General features: G+C 42.8%; 1 protein-coding gene across 1 annotated transcript in view; it reads right to left on the bottom strand.

Annotated features, from left to right (window-relative positions):
- LOC126163057 (carbonic anhydrase 2-like) overlaps positions 1–21,691 on the bottom strand; it is a 181,206-nt gene that overhangs the window by 29,958 nt on the left and 129,557 nt on the right. The gene's annotated exons all lie outside the window — the stretch shown is intronic.

Raw genomic sequence — 21,691 nt, 5'->3', positions numbered from 1 at the left:
AGTTAGGTATTCACCCGCCAGGGTAGCCGACAGCGCTAATCCGCTGCTTCCTGGACTCGGGTAGGCGCGCCGGCCCCGGATCGAATCCGCCCGGCGGATTAACGACGACAGCCGGTGTGCCGGCCAGCCTGGATGTGGATTTTAGGCGGTTTTCCACATCTACATCTACATCTACATCTACATGATTACTCTGCAGTTCACATTTAAGTGCTTGGCAGAGGGTGCATCGAACCACAATCATACTATCTCTCTACCATTCCACTCCCGAACAGCGCGCGGGAAAAACGAACACCTAAACCTTTCTGTTCGAGCTCTGATTTCTCTTATTTTATTTTGATGATCATTCCTACCTATGTAGGCTGGGCTCAACAAAATATTTTCGCATTCGGAAGAGGAAGTTGGTGACAATAAATAGATCTCGCCGCGACGAAAAACGTCTTTGCTTTAATGACTTCCATACCAACTCGCGTATCATATCTGCCACACTCTCTCCCCTGTTACGTGATAATACAAAACCAGCTGCGTTTTTTTGCACCCTTTCGATGTCCTCCGTCAATCCCACCTGGTAAGGATCCCACACCGCGCAGCAATACTCTAACAGAGGACGAACGAGTGTAGTGTAAGCTGTCTCTTTAGTGGACTTGTTGCATCTTCTAAGTGACCTGCCAATGAAACGCAACCTTTGGCTCGTCTTCCCCACAATATTATCTATGTGGTCTTTCCAACTGAAGTTGTTCGTAATTTTAACACCCAGGTACTTAGTTGAATTGACAGCCTTGAGAATTGTACTATTTATCGAATAATCCAATTCCAACGGATTTCTTTTGGAACTCATGTGGATCACCTCACACTTTTCGTTATTTAGCGTCAACTGCCACCTGCCACACCATACGGCAATCTTTTCTAAATCGCTTTGCAACTGATACTGGTCTTCGGATGACCTTACTAGACTGTAAATTACAGCATCATCTGCGAACAACCTAAGAGAACTGCTCAGATTGTCACCCAGGTCATTTGTATAGATCGGGAACAGCAGAGGTCCAAGGACGCTTCCTTGGGGAACACCTGATATCACTTCAGTTTTACTCGATGATTTTCCGTCTATTACTACGAACTGCGACCTTCCTGACAGGAAACCACGAATCCAGTCGCACAACCGAGACGATACCCCATAGGCCCGGAGCTTGATTAGAAGTCGCTTGTGAGGAACGGTGTCAAAAGCTTTCCGGAAATCTAGAAATACGGAATCAACTTGAGATCCCCTGCCGATAGCGGCCATTACTTCGTGCGGCCATTACTTCTGCGTTGCACAAGAACGATGTTTTCTGAAACCATGCTGATTACATATCAATAGATCGTTCCCTTCGAGGTGATTCATAGTGTTTGAATACAGTATATACTCCAAACCCCTACTGCAAACCGACGTCTTACTAGATGAATACCGGGCTGGTCCCCACGTCCCGCCTCAGTTACATGACTCGCAAACATTTGGGACTCATTCACACTATTTCACGATTTGCACTAGACGCAGGCAGCTAGGGTACACTACTTCCATCCCAGAGGATCTGGGGTGGCGGAAGGAAGGACATCCAACCACCCCTTAAAATTAACCATGCCAACTCCATACTTAACCCTGCCGACCCTGCGCACACTGCGGGATAACGGCAGTAGCAAAAGAAGAAGAAGACTCAAGTTAGGTATTCCCCAATCTGAACACACACTTGTTTAACACAACTCACATGAAATAACAAACTCAAACAAATTTCGTCCGAACAAGCGTCGGAAGGCTCAATGGAACCGACCGACCGCCGTCTCATCCTCCGGCGACAGGCGTTACCAGAGACAGATCTGGAGACATATGTCGTCAGCATACCGCTCTCCCGGCCGTTGTTAGGTTTCGTGACCAAAGCCGCTGCTTCTAATTATAGTAGCTCCTCACTTGGCTTCACAAGGGCTGGGTTCAGCCCCCATGCCAACAGCAGACTTAGACCCGGACGGTCACCCATCCAAGTGCGAGCCAAGCCCACCAGCGCTTAACTGTGTGTTCTAACGGAAACAGGCGCTATCACTGCGGCAATGTTCTTGCTGTGAAATAATCCACACTGATAACTGACACGTTTCTTCTGTGGAACAAGCATGCTTTTGACTCTGGAACATCTAACTTTAGTATTCGTTACCAATTACAGCTTAACCACCTGACAATGAATTAAATATCGAAATTTCACTTGTGCAAATTGTAATAAATAGTACAGTCCACAGTCAATATGTTAGCTTTCCAGAAATATGATAAGTTTGTTGGTGTGGTCATTTTTGGCAGTAGATTCCAAGACCTTTATCTGGTAGCAACATTTTTTTTTTTCCCCAGTTGCCTTTCGTGCTTTAAAGTTAGAGGCACATTCCAATGATTTTCTTCTCAAATAATGCAGAGAACTTCACTTACTAAAAATCAGGACATGTTTGCGTAGGGATCGCTCGGTTTTGTTGTTTCCCTAATTCCTTCGTCTTTAGCTACATTATGTCAAATACTTCTGATTTAGCAAGTATTTCAGATAATAGTACCAGAACTCTGATGTTTAGAATGGAATTCAACCCTTGTCACACGATATCGACTATCTCATTTTTCCAGTATCTTAGCGTGATGTTAATACCACTGTGACATACGACACAAAACATTTCATTACCTTTTTAATGTTAGACTCGCACGCATACAGGTGCTCGCAGAACACACACACACACACACACACGAAGAGATAGAAAGGACATACAGAAACGGACTATAGGTTGCCAACACGTATACACAGAAACAACACTTGAACAGGGTTACGACACAGTGGACAGCGTTACGACAAAACACTGCCTCTAACATACGACCAGATGCGAGATACGCCGAACAGATGAGTAACTGCAAACAATATTTCATTCAAGTAAAAACTGTAGTGTGAACAGTATTTAATCTGTTGGTAACAAGTGTGAAACAAAATTCTATAGTTGCAGAAAAACCGCTTTAGATGTCTTTGACATAAAAACGAAACACATCTGCAACATAAGTAATCGAACATCACAAATGAATTTCTCGGAACCCACCATAATATCTATGGTAAAGCGTACATTACATATGACTGCAAGTCTAACTTTCTGGAATGCTCTCTCGATCAATTTCGAGGATAAGTTTCTCCACGAGAAAGCCTCTCCTCTAGCGATTGCCGCAGGAGCAAATAACGGCCTTCGTAATACTCTTAGTAAATTAAACGTGAATCTATGCTTTGAATGTTCACTTTCTATCTTCTATTTAATTGCATGTGGTGTAAGGCGGCAGAATAAATGAAGGTCAGATTCGCACCTTACATGAGAAAAAATGGCTGACATCGACATAAGCTGACATAGAAATAAGTGTCCAAGGAATAGAAAAGTAACTGGAATCACTCAACCGAGGGAAGTCCACTGGACCTGACGGAATACCAATTCGATTCTACACAGAGTACGCGAAAGAACTTGCCCCCCTTCTAACAGCCGTGTACCGCAAGTCTCTAGAGGAACGGAAGGTTCCAAATGATTGGAAAAGAGCACAGGTAGTCCCAATCTTCAAGAAGGGTCGTCGAACAGATACGCAAAACTATAGACCTATATCTCTGACGTCGATCTGTTTTAGAATTTTAGAACATGTTTTTTGCTCCAGTATCATGTCGTTTTTGGAAACTCAGAATCTACTATATAGGAATCAACATGGATTCCGGAAACAGCGATCGTGTGAGACCCAACTCGCTTTATTTGTACATGAGACCCAGAAAATATTAGATACAGGCTCCCAGGTAGATGCTATTTTCCTTGACTTCCGGAAGGCGTTCGATACAGTTCCGCACTGTCGCCTGATAAACAAAGTAAGAGCCTACGGAATATCAGACCAGCTGTGTGGCTGGATTGAAGAGTTTTTAGCAAACAGAACACAGCATGTTGTTACCAATGGAGAGACGTCTACAGACGTTAAAGTAACCTCTGGCGTGCCACAGGGGAGTGTTATGGGACCATTGCTTTTCACGATATATATATAAATGACCTAGTAGATAGTGTCGGAAGTTCCATGCGGCTTTTCGCGGATGATGCTGTAATATACAGAGAAGTTGCAGCATTAGAAAATTGTAGCGAAATGCAGGAAGATCTGCAGCGGTTAGGCACTTGGTGCAGGGAGTGGCAACTGACCCTTAACATAGACAAATGTAATGTATTGCGAATACGTAGAAAGAAGGATCCTTTGTTGTATGATTATATGATAGCAGAACAAACACTGGTAGCAGTTACTTCTGTAAAAGATCTGGGAGTATGTGTGCGGAGCGATTTGAAGTGGAATGATCATATAAAATTAATTGTTGGTAAGGCGGGTAACAGGTTGAGATTCATTGGGAGAGTCATTAGAAAATGTAGTCCATCAACAAAGGAGGTGGCTTACAAAACACTCGTTCGACCTATACTTGAGTATTGCGCATCAGTGTGGGATCCGTACCAGATCGGGTTGACGGAGGAGATAGAGAAGACCCAAAGAAGAGCGGCGCGTTTCGTCACAGGGTTATTTGGTAACCGTGATAGCGTTACGGAGATGTTTAACAAATTCAAGTGGCAGACTCTGCAAGAGAGGCGCTCTGCATCGCGGTGTAGCTTGCTCGCCAGGTTTCGAAAGGGTGCGTTTCTGGATGAGTATCGAATATATTGCTTCCCCCTGCTTATACCTCCTGAGGAGATCACGAATGTAAAATTAGAGAGATTAGAGCGCACACGGAGGCTTTCAGACAGTCGTTCTTCCCGCGAACCATACGCGACTGGAACAGGAAAGGGAGGTAATGACAGTGGCACGTAAAGTGCCCTCCGCCACGCACCGTTGGGTGGTTTGCGGAGTATAAATGTAGATGTAGATGTAGAGAGCTCTATACATCGCAACGGGAAGGTGAATATGACACCTAACTTAATTCGGCAGTAATGAGCAAATTTGCCTATCAGTATGTAATGCAAAAAGGGATGACAATCAATGGTAATTAACACACCGTTCCTACAATACATGTTTGAGTGAAAGGTGAAACAAGCAGTGAGAGGCGTTTTAGTTTGGAATTCAGAGGGACAAGGGCAGAGGCAAGGGCGCACTACAGGGGGTACCACCGAAACCAGTTTCAGGGGTGCCCAGGCGGAAAGTCAATGATCGTCCAGATGACTCAGACGGGGAAAGCGAGTATAACGGCCCATCTGAGGGAGGACAGGAAAGGAAGCTTTTAAAAAGCTGCGTTTCAGAATTCCAAATGGATATGAAACAAGACCAGTGACGCATTTTCGATCATGTCTCCAGCGAGTGGTACACACGCGAGAGAGTCAATGTATGCATTTAGGGGGCTGGAACCGGCACAAAACGTCTGATTGGCGGAAACGCGTTTGGAACGAAAAAAGAGCCAAAGTTTCAATGCAATTTAATGGTAGGGACCGTGTGATTGGCAGAGAGAGTTTCCAAAAAATAACAGAAAGGCTCCTATTGGTCGAAAAAAAAGTGATATTAAGAACGAAAGAACACACATGGGGAGACAGTGTATATCGCCAAATTCTAAGACTAGGGATGAGTACATGTTCTTTCGCATAATGAGAAACATTGGGAAAGTTTCTGCTGGAAAATTCAGCAGAGGTGTAATTAGTTTTAAAGGAATTTCAACGGAAGAGAGCAGCCTTGTAGACGACAGCTCATCATAGCTTAAGGTAAATACCGCATCCAGAGGTCTAAACTTGTAGGTACACCAGCTTGCGTCCACTGTATACTCGAGCGATTTTGGGTAATCTTTTGCTCAATTTGTCACATAGCTAACTATCCACCATAGACTCGATTGTCATCCTAAAAATGGTGCCAAACTTTGAACAGGAATCGGACGGTTTTCGTAGTACCGACCAACATCATGACATAAGTGTAGGAGCAATTTTGTAATGAAACTTCTAGTCAAACTTCGATATTGTCATGTTTAGGATAATTTAACCATCTGAGTGTTAATATTTAATGTTGTTGTGTTCAGGATTATTTCACTTTTGAATACTGATGAGATGCATTATCCTGACAACTGTTTTTTGTTGTCACATTGAAAACTGTGTGAAAGCGTGTATTTTTGTGCTAATATTGCGACATTAAACATGTCATTTCAACTTACACAGTTGTCTTCAATCCTAAAATAAGTAAACCACAAATATTGCGCCTTACAAGTGGCGACCCTGCCAGGATGGTAATTGGTCTGCCTGGATGGCAATTAGTCAGATTAGAAAGAAAAATAAAAATTTATTACTTTAGAAAAAAAAATTGTGTTGTTTTGTGATGAGGTTACCCAATGTATGTAAATGTATAGTGGACAGAATACAGTAAATGTGTAGAAAAGTGTAGAAAAGTTGTGTTAGCAAGTAGAACAACATTTGTCATTGTGTAGAATTAGCTTGTGCGCGAATCACGGCGTTGTTGGGTTGGGTTTGAAAATCCACACACAATGAACAGTGTTGCTAATGATGTGTACATAATCCAAGAAACTTTCTATGATATTCTGGGAACATGTAAGGTCATATAACTTGATGTTGACGAGAGCGCAAGCTTGCGCTAATCGAGAAAGACGGAGCTTAGCGAGACGATCACAGATAGCGGAAGAACGGAGAGTGTCGCAGACAGGTGAAACTGAAGATCTTGACAAGATAGAGATGGATGTAGAACAAAAAGTATCTAGTGCGAGTCACGGAACGGAACGTAGTGATAGTGCAGATGGTAGCAGCTTCACGATTGGTATCACAGTCTGAGAATGCACGAAAACAAACAAATGACGGATGTAGTGGGTCAGAAATAGAGTCAGAGGAAGAGCAACTTATGTATGTTGAACCAAATACTGTAATTTTGCCGGCCGCGGTGGTCTAGCGGTTCTGGCGCTGCAGTTCGGAACCGCAGGACTGCTACGGTCGCAGTTTCGAATCCTGCCTCGGTCATGGGTGGTTGTGATGTCCTTAGGTTCGTTAGGTTTAAGTAGTTCTAAGTTCTAGGGGACTTATCACCTAAGATATTGAGTCCCATAGTGCTTAGAGCCATTTGAACCATTTTGAACTGTAATTTTGAACCAAACGGGACAGTTTCCAACAGGAAGAATGTGTGTAAGTGCGTCCGCACTGTGTACGGAAGTCGGTGAGACACCACGGGAAAGACGCGAATGGGAAAATTTTCATCAAATAGCGACAGGTGACGATTGCGAAGAATCAGACAGTGTGGTCGTAATACTGAAGCAACTCACGATGGTCGTAAAACAGACAAATACAGGGTTAGCAGACTTAAAAACAGAAACAGCCGATTTAAAATTTGAAATAAATGCAGCGTTACCGAATTTAAAGTTAGCAACAAATGTTGGACTAACAGACTTAAAAGCAGAAACAAATGCAGGGTTAGCAAATTTAAAATCAGAGACAAATGCTGCATTAAATAGTCTCCAATTGGAAAATTACGCTGGGTTCGAAAAATTCCGCGAAGATCAACAAAAACTATGAACAGAAGTCAATGAACAGTTTACTGAAATCCGGAGAGAGGCGAGAGACTCACGCGAGCTTACATAATCGTTAATGGCTGACCAGAAAAAGATGCGTTCTGACGTTGGCCAGGTGCAGGATGCAGTGTCTAACGTTAATCAATGAGTGGATAAGTTAGCACGTAAGACGTCTGGTAAGGCGCAGCAAATCGTGGAAAAGCTCAATGTCAGAAAACGTGCCACGCGAGCCGCAGTAAAACGATTCGACACACGCATTGAGAACATGGTCTCGAAAAATCAGAAACAGTATGAAGACCTTCGTACATAACTGAAACAGTGTATCGAAAATCGTACAGAAAACAGCAGCGATGTGACGGAATCGGTAGTATCATCCGACATAGTGATGGACAGAAATCCAGAAATAAACAAGTCAGTAGCGCATTCTTCCGTAGCAGTAGCGGAAACACAAAAACGTCATGAAATTCCAGTCGTATATTAACAGAGGTTTCGTCGATAATTACGGAAGCGAAACGAAGACAAATAGGAAAGAACAGTTTACACAGCTGAGCGAACCATGAAATGTACGGTCACAGCCGACAATGGAGCGAGAAATGGTAAATGCACGCATTCCAACAGAGCGGCAGCCGACCGTCCGAACGTACGTGAGTGACGCGAGAGCAGAGCAAGTTACGGATCTTTCAGTCCGATACAATAGGAACGGTACGGTGTACATAACTGCACACCACTGCGTAGATACGATGCTAGATGGGACATAAATACGTCATACCTAGACCCAACGAGTACAAGGGAACATGACACTTCGAAGAGAACGAGTAACGTTGTGAAAACACAAACGCCGTATGGTGAAAGAGAAAAATTTGACTATGATCACTCTTTGACAGTCAGAAAATTCCAACATTACAAAGAAAGTGGGAACGGCTTACATCCACGCACATTCATCAATCAATTTTAGATCGGTTTACGATAACATTGACCACTTAGCCATAAACTTGACTTCATTTGTGAGTGTATGGACGGCGCAATAGCTGTAAACTGTCAATCGTATGAGCAATTTAAATCCGCATTCTTGGAGTGATAATGGTCCACAGAAACACAAAATAGAATAAAGTATGAGTTATTACAGAAAGAGTTGTTCGAAACTTCTTCAGGAGAAAAGAAACCCGTTAGATTTTTCGAGGAAATGACAAAAAATAATCAGTGTTTAGATAATCCAAACAGTGATGGGGAACTGATACGAATGTGCACAATGAAGTTACTGTTACGCTATCAGTAGTCATTGGTTGGTAGGGCAGGAGATAATATACAAGCATTTAAAGGAATGTTAAGAGAACTTCAATTCATATTCAATGAAGATGACGCAAAGAAAAATCGTACAACTAGAGAAAACATAAATAGGGGGCATAACAGCAACCGATCAGATTTAATAATAATAATTCCAATGGCAATAATAACGTAGGAAAAGGTAATGCTTTTGGAAGGAGTGGTAATCACCCAAGGGATAACAATAATAATTATGGTTTTGGAAACACACAGAGAGCAAATAACAATTACGGTTTTGGTGGGCGGCGGAATTACAATGGTGGATTTGGTCCTAGAAATTACATTGGTAACTATGACCTGAGATACAATCTCCGTGCAAACATAGGTGGATGGTTTAGAGGTTTTCAGCAGCAAAATCCAGGTTATTCAGGTGGTAATGGAATGGCCAGAATACAGAAAGATTGGGAAATCAAGCTTCATCGGGACAAAACGCGCGAAATGAACCGGTAGAAGAAGTCGAGTTGAGGCCATCAAACCCAGGTAAAAGACAGAATTGACGATATGAACGGCACGAAGACCATTAGCAATATTCAAGTTAGAAGTGAAGCCCCTCCAGTACCTAAAGTTAAACATCGACGTTTTGTAAAATTAGCACTCAGCAATTTGAAAGCTGCAGCATTAAAGAGAAAGAACCGAGCAGACAGAACGGCAAGCACACGAGTATTTTCACTAGGACAAAAGGTACTAGTAAGCCCCATGGAAGTAAGTAAAGTAGTCCATGGTAATGCAGTCGAACTGATTAATACAAAAACAGGGAAATCACTAGGTTTGCACCATGTGAGTCATTTAAGAGTACATAAACGTTAAACAAAAGAAAAAAGAGTAATTCCACACGAGAATTTAGTTGCATTAAATGTCCAGAAATCAAAGAGTATGAAAGATAGCAAAGTGCACACAGATAAAACATTTAACTTGTACATATCTCAGTTAAATAAATAAAATAAAAGTTGTTAGGAAGGTAAATAGAGAATGATGAAGAAGTGACAGGAAAATAAAAACTAAAGTAACTCTTCCACAAACGAGATGTATTCTGGGGAAAGAGTTTAAAGTAAGGAGAAAAATAGAGAACAACATAGTTTGACGAAATAGTAGTAGATTCCTTCTTAAAGAAGTAGTGTGAAGAAGGAGGAAGTTGATTTTTGTACACGAAAGGAGGTGAAGTAGGAGCGAAATAGTTAATTAGGTGGGAAGGAGACAGGCATTTTTAATTTGTTCCGTTGAGGATGGTGAACAAATAATTGAGGAGATATTTTGGGGGAATATGTGAAGCATATACACTCCTGGAAATGGAAAAAAGAACACATTGACACCAGTGTGTCAGACCCACCATACTTGCTCTGGACACTGCGAGAGGGCTGTACAAGCAATGATCACACGCACGGCACAGCGGACACACCAGGAAGCGCGGTGTTGGCCGTCGAATGGCGCTAGCTGCGCAGCATTTGTGCACCGCCGCCGTCAGTGTCAGCCAGTTTGCCGTGGCATACGGAGCTCCATCGCAGTCTTTAACACTGGTAGCATGCCGCGACAGCGTGGACGTGAACCGTATGTGCAGTTGACGGACTTTGAGCGAGGGCGTATAGTGGGCATGCGGGAGGCCGGGTGGACGTACCGCCGGATTGCTCAACATGTGGGGCGTGAGGTCTCCACAGTACATCGATGTTGTCGCCAGTGGTCGGCGGAAGGTGCACGTGCCCGTCGACCTGGGACCGGACCGCAGCGACGCACGGATGCACGCCAAGACCGTAGGATCCTACACAGTGCCGTAGGGGACCGCACCGCCACTTCCCAGCAAATTAGGGACACTGTTGCTCCTGGGGTATCGGCGAGGACCATTCGCAACCGTCTCCATGAAGCTGGGCTACGGTCCCGCACACCGTTAGGCCGTCTTCCGCTCACGCCCCAACATCGTGCAGCCCGCCTCCAGTGGTGTCGCGACAGGCGTGAATGGAGGGACGAATGGAGACGTGTCGTCTTCAGCGATGAGAGTCGCTTCTGCCTTGGTGCCAATGATGGTCGTATGCGTGTTTGGCGCCGTGCAGGTGAGCGCCACAATCAGGACTGCATACGACCGAGGCACACAGGGCCAACACCCGGCATCATGGCGTGGGGAGCGATCTCCTACACTGGCCGTACACCACTGGTGATCGTCGAGGGGACACTGAATAGTGCACGGTACATCCAAACCGTCATCGAACCCATCGTTCTACCATTCCTAGACCGGCAAGGGAAGCTGCTGTTCCAACAGGACAATGCACGTCCGCATGTATCCCGTGCCACCCAACGTGCTCTAGAAGGTGGAAGTCAACTACCCGGGCCAGCAAGATCGCCGGATCTGTCCCCCATTGAGCATGTTTGGGACTGGATGAAGCGTCGTCTCACGCGGTCTGCACGTCCAGCACGAATGCTGGTCCAACTGAGGCGCCAGGTGGAAATGGCATGGCAAGCCGTTCCACAGGACTACATCCAGCATCTCTACGATCGTCTCCATGGGAGAATAGCAGCCTGCATTGCTGCGAAAGGTGGATATACACTGTACTAGTGCCGACATTGTGCATGTTCTGTTGCCTGTGTCTATGTGCCTGTGGTTCTGTCAGTGTGATCATGTGATGTATCTGACCCCAGGAATGTGTCAATAAAGTTTCCCCTTCCTGGGACAATTAATTCACGGTGTTCTTATTTCAATTTCCAGGAGTGTATGATTTGTGAAAAGTACCACAATCTGATGCTCTTAGTAAATTAAATGCGGATCTATACTTTGAATGTTCACTTTCTTTCTTATTACTCGTATGTGGTGTAAGGTGGCAGAATAAATGAAGGTCAGATACGCACCTTACATGAGAGCTTTATGCATCGCAATGGGAAGGTGAATATGACACCTAACTTATCTCAGCAGTAATGAGCAAATTTGCCTACCAGTATGTAATGCCAAACGGGATGATAATCGATGGTAATTAACACACCGTTCCTGTAATACATGGTTCAAATGGCTCTGAGCACTATGGGACTTAACTTCTGAGGTCATCAGTCCCTTAAACTTAGAACTACTTAAACCTAACTAACCTAAGGACATCACACACATCCATGGCCGAGGCAGGATTCGAACCTGCGACAGTAGCGGTCGCGCCGTTCCAGACTGTAGTGACTAGAACCGCTTGGCCACCCCGGCCGGCAATACATGTTTGAGTGGAAGGTGAAACAAGCAGTGAGAGGCGTTTTAGTTTGGAATTCAGAGGAACGAGGGCAGAGGCAAGGCTGCACTACTGGAGGTACCACCGAAACCACTTAAAGGGGTGTCCCAGGCACAAAGTCAAAGACCAACCAGATAACTCAGATGGGGAGAGCGAGTATAATGGCCAACCTGAGTGAGGACAGGAAAGAAAGCTTTTAGAAAACTGCATTTCAGAATTCCAAATGGATATTAAACAAGACCAGTGACGCATTTTCGATCATGTGTCCAGTGAGTGGTACACACGTGAGAGAGTCAAGTATGCATTTAGGCGTCTGGGATGGGCACAAAAAGTCCGATTGGTGGAAACGCGCTAGGAAAAAGAGCGAAAGTTTCGACGCAATTTAATGGTAGGGACCTTGTGATTGGTAGAGAGAGTTTCCACAAAATAAGAGGAATGCTCCTATTGTTCTAAAAAAGCCGTGGCGTGAAGAACAAAAGAACCCATGTGGGGACACAGTTTGGCTATGAGTAATACAAGACGGAAATTTTTCATTAACTCTTCTCTGAATAGGCGACCAGTGGAGGATGGAGCGCATAAAGCTATGTAAGACACAGAGGATTAATTTGTGTGGACACTGCATTCTCAACGGCTGATATCCAGCTAGAAATTAGCTGTAGCATCGCTTACCTCCAACTGTGGAGAAACGAACCAGCCAATTAGTTAATTGTTCTTGTGAGAACTGAGGGGGCATTATAATTTGCATGCTGCTCCAACCATACGTGTGTATATCGCCACTATCTAAGACTAGAGATGAGTACATGTTCTCTCGCATAACGAGAAACATAGGGATAGGAATTTCAGCGGAAGAGAGCGGCTTATCAGAGGACAGCTCATCGCAGCTTAAGGTAAAAACGGTGTGCAGAGGCGTGAACTTGTTGGTTCACTAGCTTGCATCCAATGTAAACTCGAGTGACCTTGGGTAATCTTTTGCTCAATTTGTCACATATCTAACTATCCACAGTAGACTTAATTGTCATCTTAAAAATAGTACCGAACTTTGAACCGGAATCGGACGATTTTCCTAGCACTGATCCACATCATCACGTAAGTGTAGAAACTTCTATTTACACTTTAATACTGTCGTGTTTATTATAATTTAATCTTCTGAGAGTTAATATTTAATATGGTTGTGCTTAGGATTATTTCACTTTTTGATGTTGACTAGATGCATTATCCTGACCTTTTTTTTTTGGCACATTGAAAACTGTGTAAAAGCGTGTATTTTTATGCTAGTGTTGCGACATTAAACGCGTCATTTCCACTTACACGGTTGTCTTCAACCCTAGAATAAGTAAACCACAAATATTGCACCTTACAGTGGTAAGAATTTGAAATTTTTCATTGATACTGGAACTTTGTCAGTGACAGCAACATACTTGGACAATCAAGACGAGAACAGAATGGCCTTGCGAAAACGGGTTTAAAGCTGAACGTCAACATAAGTAAAACAAGAATCACTGAGTTTAGCTGAACTAAATCATAAAGTTTGCTACCTGTAAAGAAAATTAAACTGCAATGGCAGAAACACAGAAACATAAAATGCAGGCTTGCAATAAAAAGAAAATTTTTACTGAAAAAGAGAAATGTGTTGACATGGAAGAGTTAGGAAGTCTCATACAAAGCTATTTAGAGTATAGCCTCGTACGCAAGTAAAACATGGACGATAATCTGTACAGACAACAAATGACTAGAGTCTTTTGAAATGCGCCACAGAGTAATGCTGGAGACTACATCAGTAGAGGGGACAACGATTGAGGAACAAGAAAATCGACTAGAGGAGAAAAATTATTTATGGCACAGATTGAGCAAAAGAAGGATTTATTGATCGGGCACATCCTGAGGCATCAAGGTATGGTCGGTTTATTGATGGGAGGAAGTGAACGGGAGCGTTAAAACTGTAGAGAGAGACCATGGCTTATCTACACTAAGCCGCTTCAAGTGAATGGTTGTTGCGGTAGTTACAAAGAGGTGAAGAGGCTTGGATAGGGCAGGCTGGCCTGCAGCGCTGCAGCAAACCAATCTACAGGCTGAAAATCGCAGCAACATGAGGAGTTCACCGCAGACTAACAGTCGTGAGTGGTTGTTTTTGCGAAAAATATCTAAGCTTCCTTCTTCGAGAACAAAACACATTTGCTTAAGATTGCGCTGATATTATCCTGTCATATGTCTTTTCTACAACCCGTTTTTGTAAGCTTCCTTATTTGAGCATAAATTACATTTCCTTGAAACTCCGCTAAATAGCCTGTTAGCATCTATCTTTCTATAACCAGATTTCGGCGGTAGTTCCACGTTAAACCACTATGGGAGCTTACGCAGTCTTTTCTACAACCAGTGTTTGTAAGCTTCCTCATTCCAGGACGAAGTACATTTCCTTGAAACTCCACTGAACATCCTCTTGGTACCTGACTTTTCCATAACCATTTTTCGGAAGCAGTTCCACGTTAAACCTTTCTGGACGCATGTGTCAACATATTCAACCGTTCAGGTTTTGTCAAGTAAGTAATCGTCAATCCAAAGATAATGCATTTTCTGAATATTTACGCACTGTATGCTAGATTTGTTTATAACGAGAGTCGACTAACAATTCCTGATCCAAGCTTTGGTTCGCCGCTGGTTTTGTAGTTTTTGCTACAGATTCCTAGCGCTGTGACTTCTGTACCTGGAATAGCACCATCCACGAACAACCTGCTCATATATTGCAGCATAGGAACGTATTCACGGACAATGTGGGCAGCACACAGTAAGTAGCTCAGACGAAAGTAAACTAAAATAATGTAATGTTCTTCTCGTTTGCTACGGCAAGTGATTGGAGCGACGTGGTTTGGAAAGCATGCAAGGTAGTCTGCCAGGGACTTCTGTTTATAAGTAGAAGAGAAGGAAGGAAAGTTGTAGCTCAATTTCCTGCCGTCGTAAAGGTCATTCGAATCGAATAGGACCTCAGTGGGACAATGATGGGGAAGGAAACTAGCTATTTCATTTTGAAGCCACACGAATTTATTCATCCCATGTTGTTGTTGTTGTGGTCTTCAGTCCTGAGACTGGTTTGATGCAGCTCTCCATGTTACTCTATCCTGTGCAAGCTTCTTCATCTCCCAGTACGTACTGCACCCTACATCCTTCTGAATCTGCTTAGTGAATTCATGTCTTGGTCCCTCTCTACGATTTTTACCCTCCACGCTGCCCTCCAGTACTAAATTGGTGATCCCTTGATGCCTCAGAACATGTCCTACCAACCGATCCCTTCTTCTAGTCAAGTAGTGCCACAAACTCCTCTTCTCCCCAATCCTATTCAGTACCTCCTCATCAGTTATGTGATCTACCCATATAATCTTCGGCATTCTTCTGTAGCACCACATTTCGAAAGCTTCTATTCTCTTCTTGTCCAAACTAGTTATCGTCCATGTTTCACTTCCATACATGGCTACACTCCATACAAATACTTTCAGAAACGAATTCCCGACTCTTAAATCTATACTCGATGTTAAAAAATTTCTCTTCTTCAAAATCGCTTTCCTTGCCATTGCCAGTCTACATTTTATATCCTCTCTACTTCCACCATCGTCAGTAATTTTGCTCCCCAAATAGCAAAACTCCTTTACTACTTTGAGCGTCTCATTTCTTAATCTAATTCCCTCAGTATCACCGACTTAATTCGACTACATTCCATTATCCTCGTTTTGCTTTTGTTCATGTTCATCTTATATCCTTCTTTCACGACACTGTCCATTCCGTTCAGCTGCTCTTCCAAGTCCTTTGCTGTCTCTGACAGTATTGTAATGTCATCGGCGAACCTCAAATTTTTTATTTCTTCTCTACGGATTTTAATTCCTTCTCCTAATTTTTCTTTTGTTTCCTTCACTGCTTGCTCAATATACAGATTGAATAACATCGGGGAGAAGCTACAACCCTGTCTCACTCACTTCCCAACCACTGCTTCCTTTCGTGTCCCTGGACTCTTATAACTGCCATCTGGTTTCTGTACAAATTGTAAATAGCCTGTCCCTTCCTTGTACTCGTATTTCACCCTTGCCACATTCAGAATTTGAAAGAGAGTATTCGAATCAACATTGCCAACAGCTTTCTCTAAGTCTACAAATGCTAGACACATAGGTTTGCCTTTTCTTAATCTAGCTTCTAAAATATGTCGTAGGGTCAGTATTGCCTCACGTGTTCCCATATTTCTACGGAATCCAAACTGATCTTCCCCGAGGTCGGCTTCTACCAGTTTTTTCATTCGTCAGTAATGAATTCGCGTTAATATTTTGCAGCCATGACTTATTAGAATGATAGTTCGGTAATTTTCACATCTGTCAACACCTGCTTTCTTTGGGATTGGAATTATTATATTCTTCTTGAAGTCTGAGGGTATTTCGCCTGTCTCATACATTTTGCTCACCAGAAGGTAGAGTTCTGTCAGGACTGGCTCTCCCAAGGCTGTCCGTAGTTCTAATGGAATGTTATCTACTCCCGGGGCCTTGTTTCCACTTAGGCCTTTCAGTGCTCCATCAAACTCTTCACGCAGTATCATATGTCCCATTTCATCTTCATCTACATCCTCTTCCATTTCCATAATATTGTCCTCAAGTACATCGCCCTTGTATAGACCCGCTATATACTCCTTCCACCTTTCTGCTTTCCCCTCTTTGCTTAGAACTGGGTTTCCATCTGAGCTCTTGATATTCATGCAAGTGGTTCTCTTTTCTCCAAAGGTCTCTTTAATTTTCCTGTAGGCAGTATCTCTCTTACCCCTCGTGAGATATGCCTCTACATCCTTACATTTGTCCTCTAGCCATCCCTGCTTAGCCATTTTGCACTTCCTGTCGATCTCATTTTTGAGACGTTTGTATTCCTCTTTACCAGCTTCATTTACTGCATTTTTGTATTTTCTCCTTTCATCAATTAAATTCAGTATCTCTTTTGTTACCCAAGGATTTCGTCTTTTTACCTACTTGATCCTCTGCTGCCTTCACTATTTCATCCCTCAAAGCTACCCATTCCTCTTCTACTGTATTTCTTTCCCCCATTCCTGTCAATTCTTCCCTTACGCTCTCCCTGAAACTCTCTACAACCTCTGGTTCTTTCAGTTTATCCAGGCCCCATCTCCTTACATTCCCACCTTTTTGCAGTTTCTTCAGTTTTAATCTACAGTTCATAACCAACAGATTGTGGTCAGGGTCCACATCTGCCCCTGGAAATGTTTTACAATTTAAAACCTGGTTCCTAAATCTCTGTCTTACCATTATATAATCTATCTGAAACCTTTTAGTATCTCCAGGATTCTTCCATGTATACAACCTTCTTTCATGATTCTGGAACCAAGTGTTAGCTATGATTAAGTATGCTCTGTGCAAAATTCTATCAGGCGGCTTCCTCTTCCATTTCTTAGCCCTAATCCATATTCACCTACTACGTTTCCTTCTCTCCCTTTTCCTACACTCGAATTCCAGTCACCCATGACTATTAAATTTTCGTCTCCCTTAACTATCTGAATAATTTCTTTTATTTCATCATACATTTCTTCAATTTCTTCGTCATCTGCAGAGCTAGTTGGCATGTAAACTTGTACTACTGTAGTAGGCGTGGGTTTTGTGTCTATCTTGGCCACAATATTGAGTTCGCTATGCTGTTTGTAGTATCTTACCCGCAATCCTATTTTTTTATTCATTATTAAACCTACTCCTGCATTACTCCTATTTGATTTTGTATTTATAACCCTGTATTTACCTGACCAAATGTCTTGTTCCTCCTGCCACCGAACTTCATTAATTCCCACTATATCTAACTTTAATCTATTCATTTCCCTTTTTAAATTTTCTAACCTACCTGCCCGATTAAGGGATCTGACATTCCACGCTCCGATCAGTAGAACGCCAGTTTTTTTCTTCCTGATAACGACGTCCTCTTGAGTAGTCCCTGGCCGAAGATCCGAATGGGGGACTATTTTACCTCCGGAATATTTCACCCAAGAGGACCCCATCATAAATTAATTACGGCTGTAGTTTCCCCTTGCTTTCTGCCGTTCGCAGTACCACAACAGCAAGGCCATTTTGGTTAGCGTTACAAGGCCAGATCAGTCAATCACCCAGACTGTTGCTCCTGCAACTACTGAAAAGGCTGCTGCCCCTCTTCAGGAACCACACGTTTGTCTGGCCTCTCAACAGATACCCCTCCTTTGTGGTTGCACCTATGGTACGGCTATCTGTATCGTTGAGGCACGCAAGCCTCCCCACCAACGGCATGGTCCACGATTCATAGGGGGGTACTGTTAGTAGCTGTAACAAATGTACTCTCCACGCTACTAAATAAACGTTTTATGAAACTGTACTCATCGCGCAAAAATATATCGTAGAGTAAAAAATGACATTTCTTTCTACCATTCTGAAATTGGGATTTGTGCTCGGTACAGAGTACTCACTAGCTACCGACATTGCATCGTCAAACGATATTTGAAGCTCAAGGGTAGCTACAGGCGGTGAACAACATAGATGAGTGGCGTTGTTACACACCTGGTAAGAACTCTTGACCACTCCAGCGCGTCAGAGCCGGAAACACCGTAGGTGTGTTTCTTCCTCCCATCGCAGAAGCGCTTCATAGATAGCGAGGCAACCTGAAAACCTGCACATGATCAGATACCCAGAGAGAATTTTTACTCTTAAACACGTGTGGCTATACAAATGCGATAAGCTTGTTATAACTGAACTGAACACATGAAGCAGTCGCTATATGGTAACGGAACATTAGGAATTGCTTAGAAACAATATGTGTCGCTATTAAATAAAATTATGTGTTTAGAAACACGACGTCTTTACATAATGTTATTATTTTATTGAATCCAGTGACAAAACACCTATATATTAAGGAGAATGCATTAAGTGTTTAAAATGTTTTGCGCCAACTAACGTTGGGAGATCATGATTCCTTATACAAAGAAAACTCGGCATATACTGTAAACGCCATCATAAATCCTTCTCATATCAATCGTTTCTTATTTCGCATCGATTCTTCTTTCGTGCGACGGGTGCTATTAGCAACACCAAAAAGCCACATGCTCTTTCCTGTGCAGTGTGCAAGAGAGGCTGTTCAAATGCGCATGCAACAAAACAAGCCAAATTTTATAGATTTATGCTTGTAACCAGAGTTCGTTCACACATCACACAGTCATCGACACAACGCGTTCCCACAAATCTCTCGTGAAGAAGAGCCTTAAAAAAATGCTGCACGAGTCAACTTATACATTAACAGGCAGAAACAAGCACTGCTGGGCACTTCACTAAAGTACCGTACACTAGCAACTAATTGTGGCTATCGATAATTTACTCAAACTGATAATTATAGTAGTTACTATTAAATTACTTTATATACGTATGTTACGAGAAAAATAGTTACTTTGAAAAAGTCAAAGCTCCTTTTTCATACTACTCGGCTTTTGTTGTTAGCTAATACTTTGAATAAACAATTTTAACTTTACCCAGACCGCTTTTAACTATCTATACACGGTTATTCTAAATGATGGACCCATTTTCAAAACTTCGTATTTATTCAAGAACAAATCGAAAATGAACAAGCCCTATACTTATGAAAAGAGGCGTTTCGAAGTTTATTTTTCATGATGTTTGATATCAATTTAAAACTTTCTTGATTCCGTCAGAGGTCATCCTGTGACAAACGCGGTCAGCCTGTGCTCTTTCCTTCGCACACACTCCACGGCTGTTTAAATTGCTTAAACCAACGGTTGATGCTATTGTAGCTGAATGCCGAATTTGGTACGAAGTGTCTGCTGCACCGCAATTTGCGGCTCACTTTTCGCAAACTCAAGAGTGCCGGAAACCTAGTGCTCCACAGTCGCCATCTCACTCACAACTGACAGTGAAACGCAATGACGGCCCTATTGCCGCGCAAATTCTACCTGCCGCTTCTCAAACCATCACCGCCCTCCAAAAGCTTTGAAACTTCCTCTTTTCGCTGGTATGAAGGTTGTTCATTTTTGATTTGTACTTGAATACATACGAATTTTTGAAAATAGGCCCATCATTTAAAATAACCCTGTATACTGCAAAATAGGGATCTATCTGATTAAAATATTAAAATCAGGTAGAATTTACATTCCTGAGTCCAAGTATTAAGATACATTACAGAAGGAGTGACTATTCAAGTATTCTTTTACTTTGTATTTCGCTGTTTGGAGGTGTTAAATTTACTGCCTGGTTTCCACTGACAGCCTGTTTTAGTTTTTGTACCAGAATATGAAATAACATTGTGAACCCCTGAAAGGGATGCATAGTCGATATGGAAATTACGAGGGCATGCTGAAAAGTTACTCCTCCGAATTTTTTTAAACTGTTCTCATAATCAGCTGAGTTTTCACATATCATGCATATTACTCTGTCGACTTTCCCGCTTCGCTGACGCAAATTGTAAGTCTCTGCCGCTGGAGTGTTCCAAATTGTAGCGTATAACTTGGCAGTGTGTAAAGTAACTACGAGGGTCACTCCAAAAGAAAAGCACACTATTTTTTAAATCCATCTTTTATTCTACATGTTTGAAAGTTTTACAGTGTGTAGATGCATCCTTTAGGAACAATATTTTCATTTCTCCACATAATTTCAAACCCTCTCAACTGCCTTACGCCATCTTGCAACCAGCGCCTGTATACCTGCACGGTACAATTCAGGACCAACCCGTTGGAGCCACTGTTTGGCAGCGTGCACAAGGGAGTCATCATCTTCAAACCTTGTTCCACAAAGAGAGACTTTCAGTTTCCTAAAGAGACCAGGTCAGGACTGTAAGGTGGGTGTTTCAGTTTTGTCCATCCGAGTTTTGTGATCGCTTCCATGGTTTTTTGACTGACATGTGGCCGTGCATTGTCGTGCAACAGCAAATCATCATGCTTTTGCCAATGTGGTCGAACATGACTCAGCCGAGCTTGAAGTTTCTTCAGCGTCGTCACATTTGCATCAGAATTTATGGTGGTTCCACTTGGCATGATGTCCACAAGCAAGAGTCCTTCGGAATCGAAAAACACCGTAGCCATAACTTTTCCAGCAGAAGGTGTGGTTTTGAATTATTTTTTACTTGGGTGAATTTGCATGATGTCACTCCACTGATTGCCTCTTCGTATTTGGTAAAAATGATGGAGCCATGTTTCGTCACCGGTCACAATTCTTCCAAGAAATTCATCTCCACCATTCTCATACTGTTCCAAAAGTTCGCTGCATACCGTTTTTCTCGTTTCTTTGTGAGCCACTGTCAACATCCTGGGAACGCACCTGGCGCAGACCTTTTTCAACGTCAACACTTTCAGTATTCTGTAAACACTTCCTTCCCCTATCCCAACGTAGCGTGACAATTCGTTCACTGTGATGCGCCTGTGAGCTGTCACCAATTCGTTAACTCTCTGCACATTGTCTGGAGTGTGTAAAGTACGAGGCCTGTCGCTGCGAGGACAATCTTCAATATTGCCGTGCCCGCTTTCATCACGTAACCTGCTTGCTCACCGACTAACTGTACTGTGATCGACAGCAGCATCTCCATACACCTTTTTCAACCTCTTGTGGATGTTTCTCACAGTCTCGTTTTAACACCACAGGAATTATATGACAGCACGTTGCTTCT

The sequence above is a fragment of the Schistocerca cancellata genome, chromosome 1, assembly GCF_023864275.1.
Source record: "Schistocerca cancellata isolate TAMUIC-IGC-003103 chromosome 1, iqSchCanc2.1, whole genome shotgun sequence".
Taxonomy (NCBI): domain Eukaryota; kingdom Metazoa; phylum Arthropoda; class Insecta; order Orthoptera; family Acrididae; genus Schistocerca; species Schistocerca cancellata.
The sequence above is the reverse complement of the archived record's forward strand: the minus strand, read 5'-3'. Positions and strand labels throughout refer to the sequence as shown.